This window comes from Trachypithecus francoisi, unplaced genomic scaffold (assembly GCF_009764315.1).
Source record: "Trachypithecus francoisi isolate TF-2019V2 unplaced genomic scaffold, Tfra_2.0 Lachesis_group12, whole genome shotgun sequence".
Taxonomy (NCBI): Eukaryota; Metazoa; Chordata; class Mammalia; order Primates; family Cercopithecidae; genus Trachypithecus; species Trachypithecus francoisi.
This window is the reverse complement of record NW_022681457.1, coordinates 37806892-37830404: the sequence shown is the minus strand read 5'-3', so window position 1 is coordinate 37830404 and position 23513 is coordinate 37806892. Positions and strand designations below refer to the sequence as shown.

The 23513-nt window shown below is 38.7% G+C and overlaps 1 long non-coding RNA gene across 1 annotated transcript; it reads right to left on the bottom strand.

The window, feature by feature from the left end:
• Nucleotides 1–10498: 10498 nt before the first annotated feature.
• LOC117093833 lies at nucleotides 10499–22743 on the bottom strand. Its single transcript, XR_004441265.1, has 3 exons — nucleotides 22669–22743; nucleotides 18165–18235; nucleotides 10499–10721 (listed from the first exon to the last, which is right to left on the bottom strand). It is a non-coding gene; the product is annotated as an uncharacterized LOC117093833 (long non-coding RNA).
• Nucleotides 22744–23513: the final 770 nt, after the last annotated feature.

The window sequence follows — 23513 nt, the reverse complement described above, 5'->3', positions numbered from 1 at the left end:
ATATGATTTTCATGACAGCAATAGATTTTTCTAAGTCATTAGTAAAACTGTTGAGGAGAAAAGACCAATGACAGATTCTTGTGGGCTTATCCCTAGTAACTTCTATCCATATAACATCGATCCATAAAACCACATTGTTTGAGTAACTGCTTTAATAAATTATAAACCTATAAAGCCAACAACTCAAAAGTACACATACAATTAATAAGTTATACTAAAAACTAAAGTCATGAAAAAAGAAGAAAAGCCTGAGAAATTTTGATAGATCAAAGGAAACCAAGGAGGCATGATAACTAAATACAACATGGCATCCTGGATGGGATTCTGGAATAGAGGAAAAAGATACTAACGGAAACACTAGTGAAATCTAAATGGAGTGTTTACATTACTTAACCATATTATATCCATGTTCATTTCCTAGTTTTAACAAATGACCATGGTTATGTAATAAGTTAAAGTTAGAGGAAGTTTGTTGGTGAGGGTTATATGAAAACACTCTGTACCATCTTGTAACTCTCTGTAAATCTCAAATTATTTCAAAATAAAACATTTTAAAAGCTTAAAGTATTTTTGAAAAAGGCAAAAAACACTCTAAACCCATCATTTCCTATTTATTTTCTTATTACTTATCTTATTATCTGTGTACTTGAGGTTATTTATTTCTATGGTATCTATATGCATACATTCTGGTTTTTTTTTTTTTTTTTTTTTCCTAAAGAGCTAGTTGTTAAACACTTACCAACCCACCACTCTTCAAGACTTTCATTACTAATCAGAAACATGGTAATAGTCTTTGCTCATGTCTTGACCATAGTAAACATTTTAATCAATTGATTACTATGGAAGAATCTGAGCCACTGCTATACTTATAAACAAAGGGATTGTGTGATGATGTAGCTTTGGAGCTCTTGTTTTGTTTATTTTGATTTTTAATACACTTTAATTTTAAGCCAGTTTTAGGTTCACAGAAAAATTGAAAAGAAGGTATGGAAAGTTCCCATCTACTTCCTATCCCCATGTGCATAGCCTCACCCATTACCAACATCCTCCATGAAAGTGGTACATTTGTTACAGTTAATGAACCTACAATGACACATCCTTATCAACCAAAGTCCGTAGCTTACAGGAGGCTTCACTCTTGGCGTTGTACATTCTGAAAGTTTGGATAAATGTACAATGACAAGTATCCACCATTATAGTATCACATAGGGTAATGTCACTGTCCTAAAAATCCTCTGTGCCCCACCTACTCATCCCTCTCTCCTATCTAATCCCTGGAAACTACTGATCTTTTTACTGTCTCTACAATTTTGCCTTTTCCAGAATGTCATACAGTTGGAATCATATAGTATGTAAACTTTTCAAAATGACTTCTTTCACTTAGTAATATGCATTTTAAACTTCCTCCACACCTTTTCACAGCTTGATAGTTCATTTCCTTTTAGCATGTTTTAGCACCATTGTTTGGATGCACCACTGTTTATTTATTTTAGATCTTTTTTATCATTTTAATCTCTGTTAAATCTATCTGATAAATTTCTTTTTTTTTTTTTTTGAGACGGAGTCTCGCTCTGTCGCCCGGGCTGGAGTGCAGTGGCCGGATCTCAGCTCACTGCAAGCTCTGCCTCCCGGGTTTACGCCATTCTCCTGCCTCAGCCTCCGCAGTAGCTGGGACTACAGGCGCCCGCCACCTCGCCCGGCTAGATTTTTGTATTTTTCTTTAGTAGAGACGGGGTTTCACCGTGTTAGCCAGGATGGACTCGATCTCCTGACCTCGTGATCCACCCGTCTCGGCCTCCCAAAGTGCTGGGATTACAGGCTTGAGCCACCGCGCCCGGCCTCTATCTGATAAATTTCTGAATTGCTTTTCTGCATTATCTTGGAGATCACTGAGTTTCCTTAAAACTGCTATTTTGAATTCTTGGTCAGAGAGTGAACATATCACAGTCTCATTGGGGTCAGTCACTGGTTCCTTGCTTTCTCCATATGAGGAAGTCATAGTTTCCCATTTACTGTTGTTTCTTGCGGATGTACATAAATATGTCTTTCTATTGAATGATTTGTTATTTATTTCAGTCCTCTGTCTGACTTGTTTAGGTTTTAATTGGATATGTTTGCTTAGAGATTCTTTGTAATTTATCTGTTGGTTTTCTTTCTTTCCCACCACCCCTCCTCTCCTGCTAGATTACTGCTTTCTTGGCACTATAGATGTTGCCCTAAGCCCAGGTGTGTCTTGATTGTAGTAAACAATCAGAGTGCCACTCACCTCAAATGGTGGAGGTCTCAGAGGGGATATCCCAGTAGTGTGGGAAGGCTGGCTAGGGTTCATGCCCAAGGGATATATGGAAAAAAACCTTCTACAGTGTGGTGCTGCTGAACAGCCACTCTGATTTGGCTTCTCCTTTGGCTGAGTTACTGAGCAGAGTTTCCAGGGCTGGGGATGGTAGTCCTGTCTTCCCCCTTTGTCTTTGGCCTTCCCCTTTGTCCTCGGGGATATTTCTCCCTTCACGAACTCCTGATGCCTCCTGCGGGTTGAGGCAGGGACAAGTCTCTCTCCAGAAAACTCAAGATGGAGGGAAGCTGGGTGTTAACCTCAATGTCACTTTCCAGTGTCGAAACTGTGAGTTGGGGAAATTTTCACACACTAGGTGCTATACAGATTGTGGGGAGCAATGTCTCAGATATGGAAGTTTGATTCTCTTACTGTGTGCTGGAAGTTGTTTCACTTCTCTGTGGTCCAGGAACTGTCTCCTCTCATAGGAGTTCTGGGATACTGCTGGTGGTCATCTCGGCACCACGTATTTGCTTTTTCATTTTCTGTTGCAGGGAGTAAAGCTAGTTTGCTTTTATGCAGCCATTTTGGAACTGGAGGTCTAGGTTTCTTTTTGTGTAGATTGTCTGACTGCATTTTCTACCATGGCTACATCCTTTCTAAAGCAACCAGGTTTTTCTGAAAGCTGTAGTTATTTGAGGAATATTTTAAATACTAAAACCATAAGGATCACTAGGATTTCCCTGTTGCACACACAAAAAATTGCATCATTAACCATCCCCCCCACAAGCAATCATTCAAAGTGTTACGAATCTAATCACTCCATGTCCTGCATGTACTGGTTACAATCTTTCCTACCTAATCCTGGCATGGTCAGGATCACATTTCTCATGTTGACTATAAAATTGCCATGATATACCCTGCAAATGCTTTTCTGAAATCACACACATTGTGTCTATCGCAGTCTATTGACTAACTGGACTAGTAACTCATTTTTTAAAAAAATTAAGCTACTCTGATGAGATTTGTTCTTGGTAAACTCCATGATTATGTATCACTTTCTTCTAAAAACTATGTGAGCTGGCTCCCTTCTTTATTAGTTTGGTTGCAAACTCTGTGAGACTCAAACAAATGTGAAAGAACTGCAGAAAACTACTTCCTAATTGTCAGACTTATATACTGTGTTCAGAAAAACACAATAACAAGGCTTGCTTCAGAATTGCTTCTGTTTACCTTCATTTTGATCAAAAGCAAATAATTAAGAAATTTTCTTTCTGGAAGACTTCTAATAAGCATATTGCCATTATCTTTAACCACATAGTGTGAGCTGACTTTCTTTTCTTACTGAATCCTGTAATGTGGATGTGGACATGCATTAATCCAGCCATGGCTGAGCAGAGCTTATCAAAGACAAGAATCAGGGGTCCTCCTCCCTCAATACACAGATTAATAAGTGCAGGATGTAGCCTCCATGGCTAAAGAGTTGAAAAGAACGAGAAAATCTGGACCTCTTTTTATCCCAAGGGACTAGACATTATTTATGTTTTTAATGTAACTGTGTTTTACTGACAGCTGAATATGTGACAAATTGGAGGACAACTTGAATAGTGAATTTCACAAATGATAATAGATACTATTTATTGTGTGAAATACTCTAGTATACACTGTAAATAAATTACTCATTGTAAAATAATGACATTATTATTCCTTTTTCATGGATGAGGAAATTGATATTCAGAGATGCAAACTTGTTCTAGATGACCAGGGTGGCAAATGGTCAAGCCAGGATTTAAACACAGGCCTGTTGGGTGCCCGTCTTGATTCTATCTCTCTGCCTGTCTCTTTGGCTCTTATTCAGCTAAACTACTGAGCAATAAAATGGGGAACTCATTTTTGTGCAGTGAGAGCCACATGAAGTGGTTCTCATAGACTATTAGTAAAATCTTTCAAACATAAATGTATGGGTTCATAAATTATTAATATGTACTTGTGATGCTATAATAACATGTACATTATGAAAGATACAAAAGTAGAAAATTTGTAAAATGCTATAAAAGTTAAATATGTTCTAATATCTTCTTCTCTCATCTAGTGGGTAACCTTGTATACCCTTTTAACCTATGACCTTCCTCACAACATAAAGGTTACCCTTTGCTAAATTTAATTAATTATATGATATCTTGGTATATTCTTATAAAATTATTTTAAATAAATGTTTTTACACGACAGTTTATGATTCCAAATTCAATTAATAGCAGGCAACACTGGCTACTTTTTATTTGTAGGTGACATGAAAGGGGCATGTCTCTTGAAGAGGATCAAAGGGTGAAAGCTAAACCTAATTTCTGACCGATCCCATGCCTGTGAAAAGTTCAATATGTATTGAGCACCTACTATATCTCCCTATAACAAGTTCCATAGCCACGTTGCACCTTCGGGGAAGGAGTAGCAATAGCATCATTAACCAGTAGGATCTGTGGGGGAGACTCCTGAAGATTAACAGAAGTTATAAATCATTGAGCTCCTTGTGGCATTGAAAGTGCTATGTTAACATTTCCTAACTCAGATCTGTCACCTGTTCTGTGCACCAACTATGGATTTCCACTAAATGACTGAAATGTTAAGAGTTTAGGCAAAACAAATAATATTGCAAGTGAAAGTTTCCATTTTTCACAAGAATCATTTATACTGTTGATAGGATACTTTATGCTTATCTAGAATATGATGCAGGCTATACTCTTCTACCATAAATTCCCAGCACATGTGGAGTGAGAATTTTTCAGAAGAATAAACATACTATTGGTAGCATAATTTGTCAGGGGTGAAGAGTGCAATTAGGGTAATGACACTACAGAGTGAACCCTGGATGAATGACCACCTTTATGGTCTTCATGGTGACGCAATTAAATGTTCTTTTGTGTGTCTTTTTTTTTTTGAAACAAAGTCTCACTCTGCTGCCCAGGCTAGAGTGCAGTGGTGTGATCTTCACTCACTACAACCTCTGCCTCCCGGGTTCAAGTGATTCTCCTGCCTCAGCCCCCCAAGTAGCTGGGATTACAGGTGCATGCCACCACACTTGGCTAATTTTTGTATTTTTAGGAGACACAGGTTTTGCATGTTGGCCAGGCTGGTCTAGAACTTCTGACCTCAAGTGATCTGCCCACCTCGGCCTCCGAAAGTGCTGGGATTATAGGCATGAGCCACCATGCCTGGTTTTTGTCATTTTAATTCACTGGTTCTAAAGTTGTGTTGGGTGGAGTTCAAGAATGCTGCCTGCTACAGGGGTGAGGTAGGAGGAAAAAGAGCAGGAACCTAGCCCAGGGTGTTCTGGGCCTCCTTCTCTAACCAGAGCAATTCTCTTCTGATCTGTTTTATATACTGGAGATCCCTAGAAGATTCCATTCAAACAACAGGGTCCATTCAAACAATCAACAGTTTGGTTAATTTAAAAAATTAACCAAAGCCCTGATATATGTTGGCCATCTTAATGTTATCTTTAAAAGTAAAATGTAAAAGCTTCCTGCAGCTCATTTTTAAAACTTGAAGCAAAAATTTGAGCCACAAAGCAGATTTGATGAAACTCCAAGAGCAAAGAAGAATGTTTAAAAGTTCAACAAATTAATAATGTTATAGCTTCTACGTATGTTCCAAGTTGAGATAAGAATACTTGGATCACCCAGTTAGAATTTCAAGTGGAGATATACAGACTTAATCCCTGCTGAGGATGACCTCCATGACAAAGTCACCCAGCCCGGCACACATCTGAGTCTTCGTGCAAACATATCTGGAGGACTGATAAGGGATGTATGGGGTTTTGAGCTCTCAGTCACTGATTATCAATCTTTGTGGGTGCTTTGAGAGCAAAATCAAGAATAGATAAAACTTCTAGCATATGGGGGAAAGTACAAAAATTAAAACACACTGAAAGAATCAATGATCTTGATCTGAAGGATTTTTCTGCAAAATACACAGGTGAAGAGGTGTCATTTTCACGTTAGCTGACATTTTAGCCCATCAGTGCTGACAGCCTGCTCAAAACAGGCCTTGTTACAGACCTTTACTACAGGCAAGGCAATGAACATGCAGTCCTAGGAAGTGTTAAGAAACCGCAATTACAAGCATAGACAGACTGCCACAAACCTGGGGAAACAGAAATTGTTTTGACCTGAGTGAATTAGTCTCTCAAATAGGTCTAGTGCCTACACTCTAGAGAAAACTCCTTACTTGGTCCAACCAATCCTATGGCTAAATAATGTACAACAGAAAAATACTGTCCAGCTAGGAAGGTCTATCTGCAGCTCACCTTTGCCCTTGTTAAATGTGCATCCTGAAATAGCTCCCTGCCTTTATCCAGATCATCTTCATTTATCAAGAACTAAATGAAATGCCCCCTGCTCTTTAATTAGTTCTGTTTATAGTAATTTCCCTCTTCTCCAAATTCACTCATTCTTTCAACAAATATTTACTGAACACCTACTATGTGCCAGGAATTGTAGTTGTTGTGAATACAATGGTCATTAAGACACACAAAAGCTAGATTTGTGTGAGTCTGCTGTACGATGTTTCCACAATGACAACATTGGTAATGATGCATTTCTCAGAAAGTATCCCCATCATTAAGTAACAGAAAATGTATGTACACACACATCTACATATATATTTATATATTACAACTTCAGGAAATAGTGCTATGAGGAAATATCAACCAAGGTAAGGGGAGCTGGCAATAGCCACTGTCTATGTGACCCACTTTCAATATAACACCTTGTATTCCTTGTATTCTGATTTAACTTTTACTCTGTGACTGTTTTGTAAGAGTCTTAAGGGAGAGATGTGCTATCTTCATATCCTCCACAAAGCCTAGCTCAGGTCTTACAACAGGTTTTCAATAAATATTTGTCGCATTTCTATTAGATGAGATCCATTTTCCAGCATCATGGAGAGGGATTTTGATCTAATATTGACTAATGGGCTGGCTTGAACCCCATGCAAAGATGAGACTCTTTGGGGATGGTTTGCAGCTGCCATAATGACAGATGCTAATCTAAGTCACAGAAATTTTGTTTTGAAATATGCATAGCTTTCATCTATGCAATACATATTGTAACTACACTGTGGTGGTTCTTAAGATATAACACCTATATTTTCTCTATTTTCTGGAATATCTCTGACTCCACATACTTATATTATCTTCAAAATAAATTTTGTAGCTATGCTAAACTTGTTAATTATGTTGATAACTTTAATTTTATATTTAAGAATTCTGCACATAAGTAAATCCACGAATCATGGGGATAAAACACTCCAAGTAAAACAGTGTCTATGGGTCCTCCTTTTCTGTAATGTCTTCAATTTACTTATGTAACCAAAATCTGAATGGCATGTTCTTTATGCCATTCTTTGCTCCATAAGTCAGTTACATTTTCCAGTAAGTCTATCTATTAAATATCTTTGAATGTCATGACCACAGGACTGTCATGGGTGAAGGATGTGGAAGTGCAGGCAATGATGAAATGCTGTGCTTGCCCTGGAGTGTGGTGACCAGCGAGACACTTAAAGTGCTAACTTTATCAGCAGCTCTCATTCCCCTCCAACTCATTATGATTCAGAAAGCAGAGCATCCTTTCACAATGACCTTCACATGTTGTGAAGGTTGTGGTAAACAGAATGTGTGATCTGAAGTCAAATGAATGGGATTCAAATCCTAATTCTGCCATTCCCTGGACAGGTGACCTTGGACAAGATGTTCCATCTCTCTGAATCTGAGTTGTCTTGATGTAAATGGGCATAACAGTAAACAGCTTTTAGAGCTGTGGTGAGGATTAAATGATACATGATATGTAAATGTCTATTAAATGCCTTGTGCATAAGGGGCTCTCATTATTTTGTCTCTGTTTTTATCATTATTTTTCACTTATAACCACTTTGTGCCAAGTATCGAAATAGGAATTTGAATAAGATGCCTTCTAAGACTTCAAGGAACTTATAGTTTAAGTCTAGATAAGGAAAGATAAACATAAGTAGACAATTCCAATGAATAAGTGGTAGAAAGTAATGAGTACACTGCTGGAAAGGTGCCCAGATTAGTTTGGGAGCTTGAAGGAAGATTACTGAACTTATGGGGTGTGAGAAGCCTTCCCACTGAGTATCACATAGTAGATCCTAAGGGGTACATTCAGGTAGAATGGGGAGAATGGAAGGGCAGTCCAGGCACAGGGAAGAGTGTGAGTAAAACCATGGAAGCAAGGCATAGAATGGTATGTACAAGCAGCTACAAGCCATTCAATCTTGCTGTCCACAAAGTCTAAGACAGAGAGTGGGGAGCATGGAAAGATGAACTGGAAAGATAAGTGAGCAGCAACTGATGGGGTTAACTCATGGAGCTATGTCATGGTAAGGATCCTGAATACCACCTAGTAGAAAATTGATAGAAAATGCAAGTAAAGCATTTAAATAAAAAATTGACCTGGCTATATTTATTCAGGCTGGAGTGTAGTGGCACAATCACAGTTCACTGCAGCCTCTGCCTCCTGGGTTTAAACAATTCTCCTCCCTCAGCCTCAGTCCTGAGTAGCTAGGACTACAGGCGTGCACAACCAAGCCCAGCTAATTTTTGTATTTTTTTAGTTGAAACAGGGTTTCACCATGTTGGCCAGGCTGGTCCCGAACTTCTGACCTTAAGTGATCCACCTACCTTGGCTTCCCAAAGTGCTGGGATTACAGGTGTGAGCCACCATGCCCAGCTGACATGGCTATATTTAAATAAACTATATCATATTGGTGGTTATGCACAAAAGAAATGGGATGAAGATATCAGGAAGTGGAGAGACACAATATTCTGAACTAGGGCATGGTGGTAGGGATGGATTCAAGAATCAAGAATTAGGTAGGGCTTAATATAGAGAGGAAGAGGTAAAGGAGAACCCATAGGTCTCATCCTAGGTGATAGAAATGCAATGAATTTAGAAAGTCCAGGGAAATTGTGAAGCTTGTAAGCTCACTCTATCCTCCAGGATCCTGAAATATCCTACAATTACGGCAGTAGTTGGAAAGGAGAGTGATAGTGAAAGCTAGAGACTTCCATGAAATAAAATGTAATTAGGGCTCCATAAGCAGCAGTGTACCAAGTATACTGTGGGATAGCTTAGTGGGATCAACCTCCCAAAAGTATGAATTTTACACAGGGTAAATGCAGGCCTGTGTGAAGTGACAGTGGGTACCTGAGAACACTAGTAACACTCACCCCAACTTTCCACCTGTAGTGTGCACATTATGCAAGAATAATAGCTCCACTCAACAGGTCTGGAGGGATGGACTTATACTGGGGGGTTGGCCAGGGTTCAGGCAAGACCTAAGAGGAAAGCAATATTCTCTGAAGGGAGCTTAAGGGTTTAGGAGGTTTGCTAGCAGTAGCACAAGATTTTCCCTCAGTTAGACTTATTAATTCCCATACTGCCTTAAGTGGTGCCAATATTAAGCGCTCTCTAATCTATTATCCCTTCCCCTCTTAACAGAGCAGACTATTAACTGTTCTGGCCTCTGCAGCCATGTGCTCCTCTTTACTGATGCAAAGATTAATGCCCGTAATATATCTCTTTTCTGAGAAGTTCCGAGCACCTCAAAACTCATCATGGTGCATGAGCAGCTTTTAAACTGTTTGCTCTTGGAGCCTCAACGTAGCCAAGATAGTGAGTATCAAGGGGCTGTGGTCATGAATGATTCTCCTGATGTGGCGGGGTGCAACTGTGACGGGGACCCTCAGGGATACATCTTACTGTTATTTTACAGGTACCTGAAGATGGCGTTACTCAGAGCATCCCCTCACTAAACAAGACCAAACTGGCTGAGTCTGTCTAAGAATTTCCATTACTTTGCAGCATTGCAGGAAGACTTGCTAATGGTTCTGAACTTCTGACTTTAAAATCGCTTCTTACTGAGAATGTATGTGAATGCTCTGTCTCGGCTAGTAAAATATTTACAGGAACGGATACCTGTAGAAACCATCAAGAGTTTATATAAGTTGAAGGAGGAGTTGCATCCTTGACTATATATAAATTCAAAATGATAAATATATGTTTGTAAAACACACAGAATTCTCTTTATCCTCTCAGCGTTGGTAGTACTCCCCTTTCTTCATCAACTTACAAGGTCAACACTAATAAACGTATCTGCTGAAATGTGTTATTCAAATATAGAGGTTATTGAAAGTACAAGCAGTACAGGAACTAAAACTAGATTCATTCTATTTATTAAACCCTGCATTCAACTATACTGGGGAAATGGATGTGTTCACAACAATACTTTTAAGAAAACTCTTTCCAGATAGCATATTCAAGGACAGAGGCAAATCCAAGATTTTTACTTTAGGCTTATCCTTCTCACAAAATAAGTCAGCCATGATGTTCACGGTGTTGATGCCTCCTCTTCTATTTTCGGAATCCCTTCTTGGCTGTTTTAAGAAAATAAAGAATTAACTTTAGGTACACAACTAAGAGACACCTTGACATGTCACCTGGTTGGTGAAATTATTTTGAGAGCGGCCTTGCCAACCTTGTAAAATGTAAATGAAAAGCATACTAGTATCGACCACAGACTATTTATGGTATGATCATGTGAAGTTGCAGAAGCAAAGAGACTGCTTGCTTTTCAGGAAGGCTGGATTGGCACAGAACACCCTTTCCATGGGTATGTGTCCTGGCTGCTTTTTGGAATCAATTTTAGGGCAAAAGCTTGCGAGGCTGGAGGCAGGAAATGGAGAAAATCTTGCATAAGAGCAGTTTCAGTGATACAGTCACTTTTTCACAGAATGTAAGAGAGAGGACACTAACAGCTTATTTAAATAGAATGACTCAAATTGGGTTCTGTGAACAAGGATTTGACAGAGCCCATGCTAAGCACATTTGCAAACAGAAAACATGAGGAAACTGCTTGCATCTTTGCTTTTGTCTTTCAGAGTTGAGATTTTCCTTTTCAAGTGCTCTGAGCACCCCTGGTGCCTGAAGACAAGTTTGTGAATGCTCATACCCAATTGAGAATATGTTGACATTTACATTTCAATAACATTTGCAAGATTAATGTTGTTTTTTCCACTGCTGCTGTGTGCAATGCAAAGAGCTTTATATCTGTCCAGAATAATCATGGTTTTTACAATCTGTAGTTATGTCTACAGGCAACAGATTCAGGCAGGAACCTACAGAGTCAGGAGTTTGTAAGTTGTAGAGTTCAGCAACTAATAACCTCTGCAGACTTGAAAAGTCCTATTTAAAAATAAGTGTCTGTGAACTTTCAATCCTAGCATACAATTAAAAGTGACAGGTAACCAGTGTTTCCCCATTGGCCAGTGAAACATGGCTGGGTTGGAGATGTTATCTAAGCTGTGGTAGTTATGGAATGAAGCACCAGTTCTCTCTACTTATCTAGAGTTTAATTTGTTTATTGAAGTTGAAGCCCTACTTTTTTTAAAACATAAAGGTCTAAGCTGGACATGGCGACTCATACCTGAAATCCCAGCACTTTGGGAGGCCAAAGTGGGAGGATCGTTTGAGCATAAGAGGTGGAGGCTGCAGTGAGCCATGATTGTACCACTGTACTTCAGTCTCGGTATTAGAGTGAGATCCTGTCTAAAAAAAAAAAAAAAAGAAACCATGAAAGACCAATTGGTCTTTATCTTATTTAATTTTAATTAAATCAACATTTATTAGTTGTCTCCTATGTGCTAAGCAAACTGTAAGAGACATACAAATGATTTACACCAAAATATTATACTAAGAGGATAATCCATGTGACACTACAGTGCATAAGAAAAAAAATAGTCTGATATTAAAAACGGAATCCCAATATTTTAGTTCTAAAACCTTTTCCTCAATGTATGAGTAAGAAAAATACTAAATGCAATGTTTTTCTTTCTTCTTTTGAGAGAGATAGGATCTTGCTTTGTGGCCCAGGCTAGTCTCAAACTTCTGGTCTCAAGTGATTCTCCCACCATGGCCACCCAAAGTGCTAGGATTATAGACATAAACCACTGTGCCCAGCTGCTGAATGCAGTTTTATAATTGTTGTTATTATTATGTAGTGATCAGCCTTTGAGAAATGGTGTCCTGTGTCCAAGAACACCAGGGAATCCTGTAAAATATCCTCTGTTGTTGAATGTGGAATCTCTTCACTGATGCAGAGATAGCATCCATCACTAAGAAATCCTGAGTTATGTATTCTAAACTGGCTAATTGCTGGTCTCTGTATGCCAGAGGTCTTCAAATTTTCTTACTTCTGTCCCCTAAAATAAGTAAGAAAGACTAGATACTCCTGTACATATCCTTAGGCTGTTACCTAAAACACTTCACTATTAGTTTAAGTAGGTGCAAAGACATAATTTCAGCATATTATAACTACTTATAAATATCAAGTCTTCCCTCTTTCCTTCCTTCCTTCCTTCCTTCCTTCCTTCCTTCCTTCCTTCTTTCCTTTCTTCTTTCTTTCCAGAGTCTTGCTCTGTCACCAAAGCTGGAGTGCAGTGGCATGATCTCGGCTCACTGTAACTTCTGCCTCCCAGGTTTAAGTGATTCTCCTGCCTCAGCCTCCTGAGTAGCTGGAATACCGGCACATGCCAACACACCTGGCTAATTTTTATATTTTTAGTAGAGACGGGATATCACCATGTTGATCAGGTTGGTCTCGAACTCTTGACCTTGTGATCTGCCCACCTTGGCCTCCCAAAGTGCTGGGATTACAAGCATGAGCCACTGTGTCCAGCAATATGAAGTGTTTCATTACATTTTTAAACAAATGCAATGAACAATGCCATCCCCATTAAGCTACCAATGACTTTCTTCACAAAATTGGAAAAAACTACTTTAAAGTTCATATGGAACCAAAAAAGAGCCTGCATTGCCAAAATAGTCCTAAGCCAAAAGAAGAAAGCTGGAGGCATCACGCTACCTGACTTCAAACTATACTACAAGGCTACAGTAACCAAAACAGCATGATACTGGTACCAAAACAGAGATATAGATCAATGGAACAGAACAGAGCCCTCAGAAATAATACCACACATCTGATCTTTACCACATACAACCATCTGATCTTTGACAAATGTGACAAAAACAAGAAATGGGGAAAGGATTCCCTATTTAATAAATGGTGCTGGGAAAACTGGCTAGCCATAAGTAGAAAACTGGCTAGCCATAAGTAGAAAGCTGAAGCTTACACCTTATGCAAAAATTAATTCAAGATGGAGTAGAGACTTAAATGTTAGACCTAAAACCATAAAAACACTAGAAGAAAACCTAGGCAATACCATTCAGGACATAGGCATGGGCAAGGACTTCATGTCTAAAACACCATAAGCAATGGCAACAAAAGCAAAAATTGACAAATGGGATCTAATTAAACTAAAGAACTTCTGCACAGCAAAATAAACTACCATCAGAGTAAACAGGCAACCTACAGAATGGGAGAAAATTTTTGCAATCTACTCATCCGACAAAGGGCTAATATCCAGAACCTACAGAGAACTCAAACAAATTTACAAGAAAAAAACAAACAACCCCATCAAAAAGTGGGCAAAGGATATGAACAGACACTTCTCAAAAGAAGACATTTATGCAGCCAACAGACACATGAAAAGATGTTCATCATCACTAGCCATCAGAGAAATGCAAATTAAAACCACAATGAGATACCATCTCACACGAGTTAGAATGGTGATCATTAAAAAGTCAGGAAACAACAGGTGCTGGAGAGGGTATGGAGAAATAGGAACACTTTTACACTGTTGGTGGCATTGTAAACTAGTTCAACCATTGTGGAAGACAGTGTGGCGATTCCTCAAGGATCTAGAACTAGAAATACCGTTTGACCCACCCATCCCATTGCTGGGTATATACCCAAAGGATTATAAATCATGCTGCCATAAAGACACATGCACAGGTATGTTTATTGCAGCACAATTCACAATTGCAAAGACTTGGAACCAACCCAAATGTCCATCAATGACAGACTGGATTAAGAAAATGTGGCACATATACACCATGGAATACTATGCAGCCATAAAAAAGGATGAGTTCATGTCCTTTGTAGGGACATGGATGCAGCTGGAAACCATTATTCTCAGAAAACTATCACAAGAATAGAAAACCAAATACTGCATGTTCTCACTCATAAGTGGGGATTGAACAATGAGAACACTTGGACACAGGAAGGGGAACATCACACACTGGGGCCTGTCATGGGGTGAGGGGAGGCGGGGAGGGCTAGCATTAGGAGATATACCTAATGTAAATGACGAGTTAATGGGTGCATCACAGCAACATGGCACATGTATACATATGTAACAAACCTGCACGTTGTGCACATGTACCCTAGAACTTAAAGTATACTAAAAAAAAAACAAAACAAAACAGAAATCTGAATGCCATAGTGTTTTTATACCCATCATCATCTATTTAAAAGATACATGACTATATTAGTCCGTTTTCGCACTGCTATAAAGATACTACCTGTGACTGGGTACTTTATAAATAAAAGATGTTTAATTGACTCACCGCTCCGCATGGCTGGGGAGGCCTCAGGAAACTTACAGTCATGATGGAAGGCAAAGGAAAAGCAAGCACCTTCTTTACAAGGGGGCAGGAGAGAGAGCGTGAGAAGGGGGAAGTGTCAGATATTTATCAAACAACCAGATCTTGTGAGACCTCACTCACTATCACGAGATCAGCAAGGGGGAAATCTGCCCCCATGATCCAATCATCACCACATCCCTCCCTTGACATGTGGAGATTACAATTTGAGATGAGATTTGGGTGGAGGTACAGAGGCAAACAATATCAATGACCATGCTCTTTGATGACTGTACATTTTACCCAATATTTTGCCTCTTTGTGAAGTTTTTTCCTTCCACTTCCTTCACATAATTTTGCCCTAATGTAATATGATGTTATGCTTGGAAATATTTTATTGATAGCCCTATCATATTTCTCTGCTATAAATATATTTTGAAACTGAAAATTATAAGAAAAAAGTTTTTTTGTTTTGTAAACATGAAGCTGTAAGTATTAAATTATTTTTCTGTATTGTGTTATTGTTACAATTATTAGTGGTACATGGTTGATTAAATGAATGTTTCAAATTTTGAAATGTAATTATTGTACAAAGTAAAATGCTATTGGAAATCCACTTCTGAATGCACCATATTTCTTTCTCAGTTAAGGTAAGCTTGGATGAATATTATTTAATGGTGAAATGAAACAGGAATCAACATCAGTTCAATCTTTATTACCATCTTTTAATGCATATAAGTGCTGAGTAATCATCTGATGGAAATGAAGAGTTCTAACTTACCAGTTTTTTATCGCCTGAGTTAGATGCCAAAAATCACACAGTGATCTATCATCAATGATTATTTTTTCATGATCTTTCATCTGACAATTTAAAGAAGTCCTCCTCAATCAAAAACTAACAAGAAATGGTAAAATCTGACTTATAAAAGGGTATGTTACTGAGTCATTATAGGGATTCACTTTTTAGTTCTTGGGAACTATAGCAACTTATAAAATCTGTACAAGGGCTCATCAAGGGACATTTAATTCTTAATTAAACTCATTCTAGTCTTTCACTTAGAGGCACCTTGTTTGTTGATCTTTAAAATTAAGTGAAACTGAGCTTATACATTTTAGACTTTTTCCTATTGTCTGTGAACAAAGACCTATATCTTCTTGCCAGACTTCCATCTATTAGAACATGTTAAAGCAACTTTAAAAGGGCATGGCAAATAGAGAGACAGGCGGGCTTGATATTTAGATAGGTAGCTAGCTAGCCAGATAGACAGATGACTGTTTTCCTTTCATAGTAGAAGATTATTAAGTGTATAATTATGGATCTGACAGGATTGAAATTGCATATCAATATCTGAGAGGGAGTCACTGATCCTATTTAAATAAAGTCGGCTCTCCAAAATCCAGTGCATTACATGCTAGATTGCATTTAGGGAAAAGCGTATTCTATACTTAGAAATTAACATCAAGAAGTAGTAAGGGCAGGGCTTAAAAGTGGATATGAGTGCATTATTGATTGTTGTTAAACACATTATTTACAATAGAATCCACACATATTCAGGTTAAATTAATCTATATCATATAAGGAGATGATAGAAATAAAATGAATTTGCAGAAAAGAGGTTGAAGAATAACCATGAGCAGAAGCTTTGTTCCCAATAAACAAAACTGGAAGAATATGGGTTTATATTATCCAGTTATGGTTTGGTAGGTCACGAAATTATTTCTTTTGTAGGTCTAAACAAATGTGTGAGGAAAGCTACCCCTGATGTGTTTCATTTTCACAAAAATGTCATGTTGATCTGTTGAAAGTAAGCACAGGCATTTTTACTTTCCCCTCTTTCAAATTATACAAAATATGTGACTACATAAATGTACTCTCTTGCTCTTTTTTCATGATTGAAAATGGTGAATGTACCAAGATGCTGTGCTTCATAACCAGTTGACTGTTCCCCAGCAGCTTTGTTACAAAGCTCAAATATCTTAAGATAAGCTTGTATGGTATGAGTATATCAGGATTCTGTCAAGAAAACAAAAACCACATGAAGCATTTTAACATAAAATCTACTACAGGGACTTGGTTTTCCAGATGGTGGAGGGCTGAATAGGCAACAGGGATCGCAGAGGTAACTCTGATGTACAACAGCAGGAGCAGCTGCTGTTCAGGGAAGAAGTTGGAATAATCACAGCCCAGAAGCTCAGAGAAAGAGCTGGGGCTTAGACCTCTGAAGAGGAGCATGACCCAGCTCTTGCTATTACTTCTGAGAACATACTAACAGGCTGGCTCTCAGGTTTTCAAAAGAGGCTGGAGACTGGAACCAACCACTGCTGTCAGGCCAAGGTTACTGTTGGGATGATGCTGAGAGGAACGACAACAACAACAACAAAAAAAAAAAAAACAAGAAGAAAGCCCCTTCTCCCACTAGATGCTAGTCTCCCTCTAGCATCCCTATTTGCAGACTGATGTGGTTTGGTTCTATGTCCCCACCAAAATCTCATCTTGTAACTCCCACCTGTTGTGGGAGATGATTGAATCATGGGGGTGCATCTTTTCCATGCTGTTCTTGTGATAGGGAATGGGTCTCACAAGATCTGATGGTTTTGAAAACAGGAGTTCCCTGCACAAGCTCTCTTTGCCTGCTGCCATCCACGTAAGATGTGACTTACTTCTCCTTGCCTTCTACCATAACTGTGAGGCCTCCTCAGCCATGTGGAACAGTAAGTCCAATAAACCTCTTTCTTTTGTAAATTGCCCAGTCTTGGGTATGTCATTATCAGCAGCATGCAGATAGACTGATATATAGACCCTTACAGGAAGCCAGTGGGCAACGGAGAAAGAGTCCTAGCCTAGTCCCATGGAGTACTGTATAGAAAGGAGGGTTTGCAGCTGAAAGGTAAAAAACTGCTCAGCATAAGGCTCAGCCTCGAGCGTGCCACCTGGATGCTAGTGGCTGCCTCCCCAACTAACAGGCAGGCACCCATGTTTGTTTCCTTCCTACTATTGCATTTCAATGCCTGGAAAAGAGGCCAGCACTTAGTAGGCACTTACTAAGTATTTGTTGAACCAATAAATGAAGAAACAGAATCCAATCATAGATCTGTCTGATTGCAGAGCCAATGATCTTAATTATTTTCACTGACACTACAACACCCACTGCCTTTGAGAGGGAATCAACCAAAGATAATTGCTTCCTACATTACAAGTTTGCCTGCAAGGGCCCTTGGCAGCCCATTTTATTAATGTCTCCAGTGCTATGAGAGTAAGCCAGCAAGAACTGATACGACATTGGCAGTGACTCATGACTTCAGTCTGCCTCTTTTCACAACACAGAAAGGAATTTTACCTGATGACCATGTAGACACAAAATCTTCACAAACACATACAGTCCAGATTTTATTCTGTGCTAAACTGGAACTGCGAAAACAAAGTGATAACAGTTACAAGAATCTCAGGAACACTTCAGACACGATTGTTTTCCAAAAGAGAACAATATATGTATATTGCTCTTTAGTAAAACCCATAAAAATTCAAATGATGCCAGTGGCAAATAAGAAGTTGTAAATAAGTCATGGCCTTCTTAAGCCCATGGATTTGCACCTAGCTCTTGACGATGTGTCTCTAACCTCCTTGCTGTATTCAGTCACACATCACTGCACAACAGGCACTCTCTGCTCTTTAAAACCCTGAGACAACAGTGGCATTCTCATTTGCATTTTTAAAAAGAGAAAGAAAAAGAAGAAGTTTTGGAGATTCAAAAAAAACAGATAAATTCTACACTACACTATGACAATCCAATGGGGTTTATATGTTCTAGTTGTAAGCCAGTAGGCATTTAGACTTTTGCTACCAGCTCCACTGAGTTCAAATAACCTTTCTCAATGGTGTCAGATACATAGCAGAGTACCAAGTCCCATTTCCATAAGGGGAGTAAGCAGGTCACTGACACTGTGGCCACCTTTCACCCAGTACAGAAATTTCAAGCTGCCTTACTTTTAGCAGCAGCTGGGCTTGTGTTCTATAAGACTGAGTAGAACTCAGGAGAACTTCTTTGGAAGCTTGTGCCTGGCTCATTAGACCAATATCCCTGATGAACATCAATGCAAAAATCCTCAATAAAATGCTGGCAAACCAAATCCAGCAGCACATCAAAAAGCTTATTCACCATGATCAAGTGGGCTTCATCCCTGGGATGCAAGGTTGGTTCAACATATGCAAATCAATAAACATAATCCAGCATATAAACAGAACCAAAGACAAAAACCATACGATTGTCGCAATAGATGCAGAAAAGGCCTTTGCAGAAAATTCAACAGCCCTTCATGCTAAAAACTCTCAATAAATTCGGTATTGATGGAACGTATCTCAAAATAATTAGAGCTATTTATGACAAACCCACAGCCAATATCATACTGAATAGGCAAAAACTGGAAGCATTCCCTTTGAAAACTGGCACAAGACAGGGATGCCCTCTCTCACCACTCCTATTCAACATAGTGTTGGAAGTTCTGGCCAGGGCAATCAGGCAGGAGAAAGAAATAAAGGGTATTCAATTAGGAAAAAAGGAAATCAAATTGTCCCTGTTTGCAGATGACATGATTGTATATTTAGAAAACCCCATTGTCTCAGCCCAAAATCTCCTAAAGCTGATAAGCAACTTTGGCAAAGTCTCAGGATACAAAAGCAATGTGCAAAAATCACAAGCATTCTTATACATCAATAACAGACAAACAGAGAGCCAAATCATGAGTGAATTCCCATTCACAATTGTTTCAAATAGAATAAAATACCTAGGAATCCAATTTACAAGGGACGTGAAGGACCTCTTCAAGGAGAACTAGAAACCACTGCTTAATGAAATAAAAGAGGGCACAAACAAATGGAAGAACATTCCATGCTAATGGAGAGGAAGAATCAATATCATGAAAATGGCCATACTGCCCAAGGTAATTTATAGATTCAAGGCCATTCTCATTAAGCTACCAATGACTTTCTTCACTAAATTGGAAAAAACTACTTTAAAGTTCATATGGAACCAAAAAAGAGCCCATATTGCCAAGACAATCCTAAGCCAAAAGAACAAACCTGGAGGCATCATGCTACCTGACATCAAACTATACTACAAGGCTATAGTAACCAAAACAGCATGATACTGGTACCAAAATAGAAATATAGACCAATGGAACAGAACAGAGCCCTCAGAAATAATACCACACATCTACAAGCATCTGATCTTTGACAAATGTGACAAAAACAAGAAATGGGGAAAGGATTCCCTATTTAATAAATGGTGCTGGGAAAACTGGCTAACTATATGTACAAAGCTGAAATTGGATCCCTTCCTTATACTTACACAAAAATTAATTCAAGATGGAGTAGAGACTTAAATGTTAGACCTAAAACCATAAAATCACTAGAAGAAAACCTAGGCAATACCATTCAGTACATAGGCATGGGTAGGACTTCATGTCTGAAACACCAAAAGCAATGGCAACGAAAGTCAAAATTGACAAATGAGATCTAATTAAATTAAAGAACTTCTGCACTGCTAAAAAAAAACTACCATCAGAGTGAATAGACAACCTACAGAATGGGAGAAAATTTTTACAATCTACTCATCTTACAAAGGGCTAATATCCAGAACCTACAAAGAACTCAAAAAAATTTACAAGAAAAAATTAAATAACCCCATCAAAAAGTGGGCAAAGGATATAAACAGACATTTCTCAAAAGAAGACATTTAGGCAGCCAACAGACACATGAAAAAGTGCTCATCATCACCAGCCATCAGAGAAACGCAAATCAAAACTACAGTGAGATACCATCTCACACCAGTTAGAATGACAATCATTAAAAAGTCAGGATACAACAGGTGTTGGAGAGGATGTGGAGAAATAGGAACACTTTTACACCATTGGTGGCACTGTAAACTAGTTCAACCACTGTGGAAGACAGTGTGGTGATTCCTCAAGGATCTAGAACTAGAAATACCATTTGACCCACCCATCCCATTGCTGGGTGTATATCCAAAGGATTATAAATCATGCTGCTATAAAGATCCATGCACACGTATGTTTATTGCAGCACTATTCACAATTGCAAAGACTTAGAACCAACCCAAATGTCCATCAATGACACACTGGATTAAGAAAATGTGGCACAAATACACCATGGAATGCTATGCAGCCATAAGAAAGGATGAGTTTATGTCCTTTATAGGGACATGGATGCAGCTGGAAACCATAGTTCTCAGCAAACTATCACAAGAACAGAAATCCAAACACTGCATGTTCTCACTCATAGGTGGGAATTGAACAATGAGAACACTCGGACACAGGAAGGGGAACATCACACACCAGGGTCTGTCATGGGGTAGGGGGAGGTGGGAGGGCTAGCATTAGGAGATATACCTAACGTAAATGATGAGTTAATGGGTGCAGCACAGCAAGATGGCACATATATACATATTTAGCAAACCTGCACATTGTGCACATGTACCCTAGAACTTAAAGTATAATAATAATAATAAAAAAATACAGAGATTAACAAAAAATACCTTTTCTGATATCTTACACATTACTTTGATATTTAAGGCCATGTAAAGATGTTGTGGATTCCTGTGGTTCCTTTTGGCAAAAGTTGAGTGTTAGTAGAGTTTTGGTTTTGAATGTCATGTACTGACCCATTGTGTTTCCTGGAAAGACAAGCTGAGTTTTGCTTGACACTTAGTTTGGAGAGGATAAAGTTTTTCCCTTTTCCCTCACTTTTGGGGTTTTCTGAATATACTACCTGGATTTCTGATCCAGGCAAATGGGGCACTGAGTTATGTTATATTCGGTCACACTCACCTACGGTGGATTTTATGACATAGTATTAAAGCCAGAATTACACTTGGAGAAATGAAGTGTTGGCATTGGAGATGGAAAAGCTTAGGCGGTGATTATTTTTGCAACCTATGGAGTAATGTTAGACCAACATATGGCTTCAGATGAATAGGTCTCCTCCTTGGACCCCCTCTGTGGGGAAGGCCTTAGGGCACACAGTTCAGAACCAGGCTGCCTGAGCAAAACTGACTTGTTAGATCAGAATGGCTAATGGACATGAGAACCACTGAGCCATCCAAAGGCAATTTTTATCATTAATCTCCCATTCCCGCTACAGAAATCCTTTCTCTTTTGTCACCTCTTTATCATTGGTCTATAAGCCTGTTTCTGTTTCTTTTATTAAATTTTTCTTCCTTCCTTCCTTCCTTCCTTCCTTCCTTCCTTCCTTCCTTCCTTCCTTCTTTCCTTTCTTCCTTCTTTCTTTCTTTCTTTGACAGAGCCTGAGACTGTCACCTAGGCTGGAGTGCAATGGTGCAATCTCAGCTCACCGCAACCTCCTCTTCTCAGGTTCAAGTGATTCTCCCGCATCAGCCTCCTGAGTAGCTGGGATTACAGGCATGCATCACCATGCCCAGCTAATTTTTGTATTTTTAGTGAGATGGGGTTTCACCACGCTGGCCAGGCTGGTCTCGAACTCTGGCCTCAGGTGATCCACCCGCCTCAGCCTCCCAAAGTGCTGGGATTACAGGCGTGAGCCACCTTGCTCAGCCTGTTTCTTTTATTTTTTATTTTTTTCCTTGCTTTGTTCTCCTATGTCAGAATCTTTGTTGTTTAATGCTTACCCCTATTAGTGTTTTTGGAATTAAAAGGTTATAGACCCCTAATGTAAAGCAATCTTTAAACTGTGGTTTGGTTTTCTATAGAGCATTGATGATTACAAGTGATAAAGACATTTTACAATGGTTTTATCATTCTAATTCATGAAACTGATGCTTTTATCTCTTTTATATAGAGTTGTAATCTTACCACCAAGAGCATTTTTCCGTGTACATCAATAGTTCTCAAAGTGCAGTCTAAGGAACCATAGAGGTCATGGAGATCCTTTCAGGGAGTCTGTGAAGTCAGCATCTAAAAATAGTAATACTAATAAGTTATTGACCTTTTTTACCCTCATTCATGTTTTAAAAAAAATTTATCCAAGTTAAATTTAAAAGAGTTTAATAGAGAAAGAACAATTCATGAATCACGCAGTCTCCCAACCCAGAGTAGGCTTGGAGACTCCAGTATAGTCACATGGCAGAAGCAGATGAATGGATGGAAAAAGGAAAGCAACCTACAGAAAATGGATGCAAGGTGCAGAAACAGCTGGGTTGGTTACAACTCAGCATTTCCCTCATTTGGACAGTTGGCCACATTTCATTGGCCAAAACTCAGTGATTGGCACAACAGTAGGCCACAGTCTGCTTATGATTCCATTTAGGTGATAGTTCATGATGTACAGAGAAGCCTTTAGGCCGAACTTAAAATATGTAAGGAGGCAGCTTTAGGCTAAACTTGATTTAAAATTATCTTACCTGTGCACAGCAAAGTTTTTCAGAAGTTACGTGATATGCTATATCACAATAGACTGAATGCAGAAGCGGAAATGAGAAGCCAGCTGTCTTCTGATGTTAAAGAAATTAGCAAAACTGTAAAGCAGTACCATTATTTTCACTAATGTTTTTGTTTTAAAAATAGTTTTCGCAAAATTGTGTTATTTCTGTTAACATGTAATTTGTTTATTAAGTTTATTATTGTTAGTTTTAAATGAATCAACCAATATGTTAAAAAATACATATTTATCCATAGATGTAATCCACATAAACAAAAAC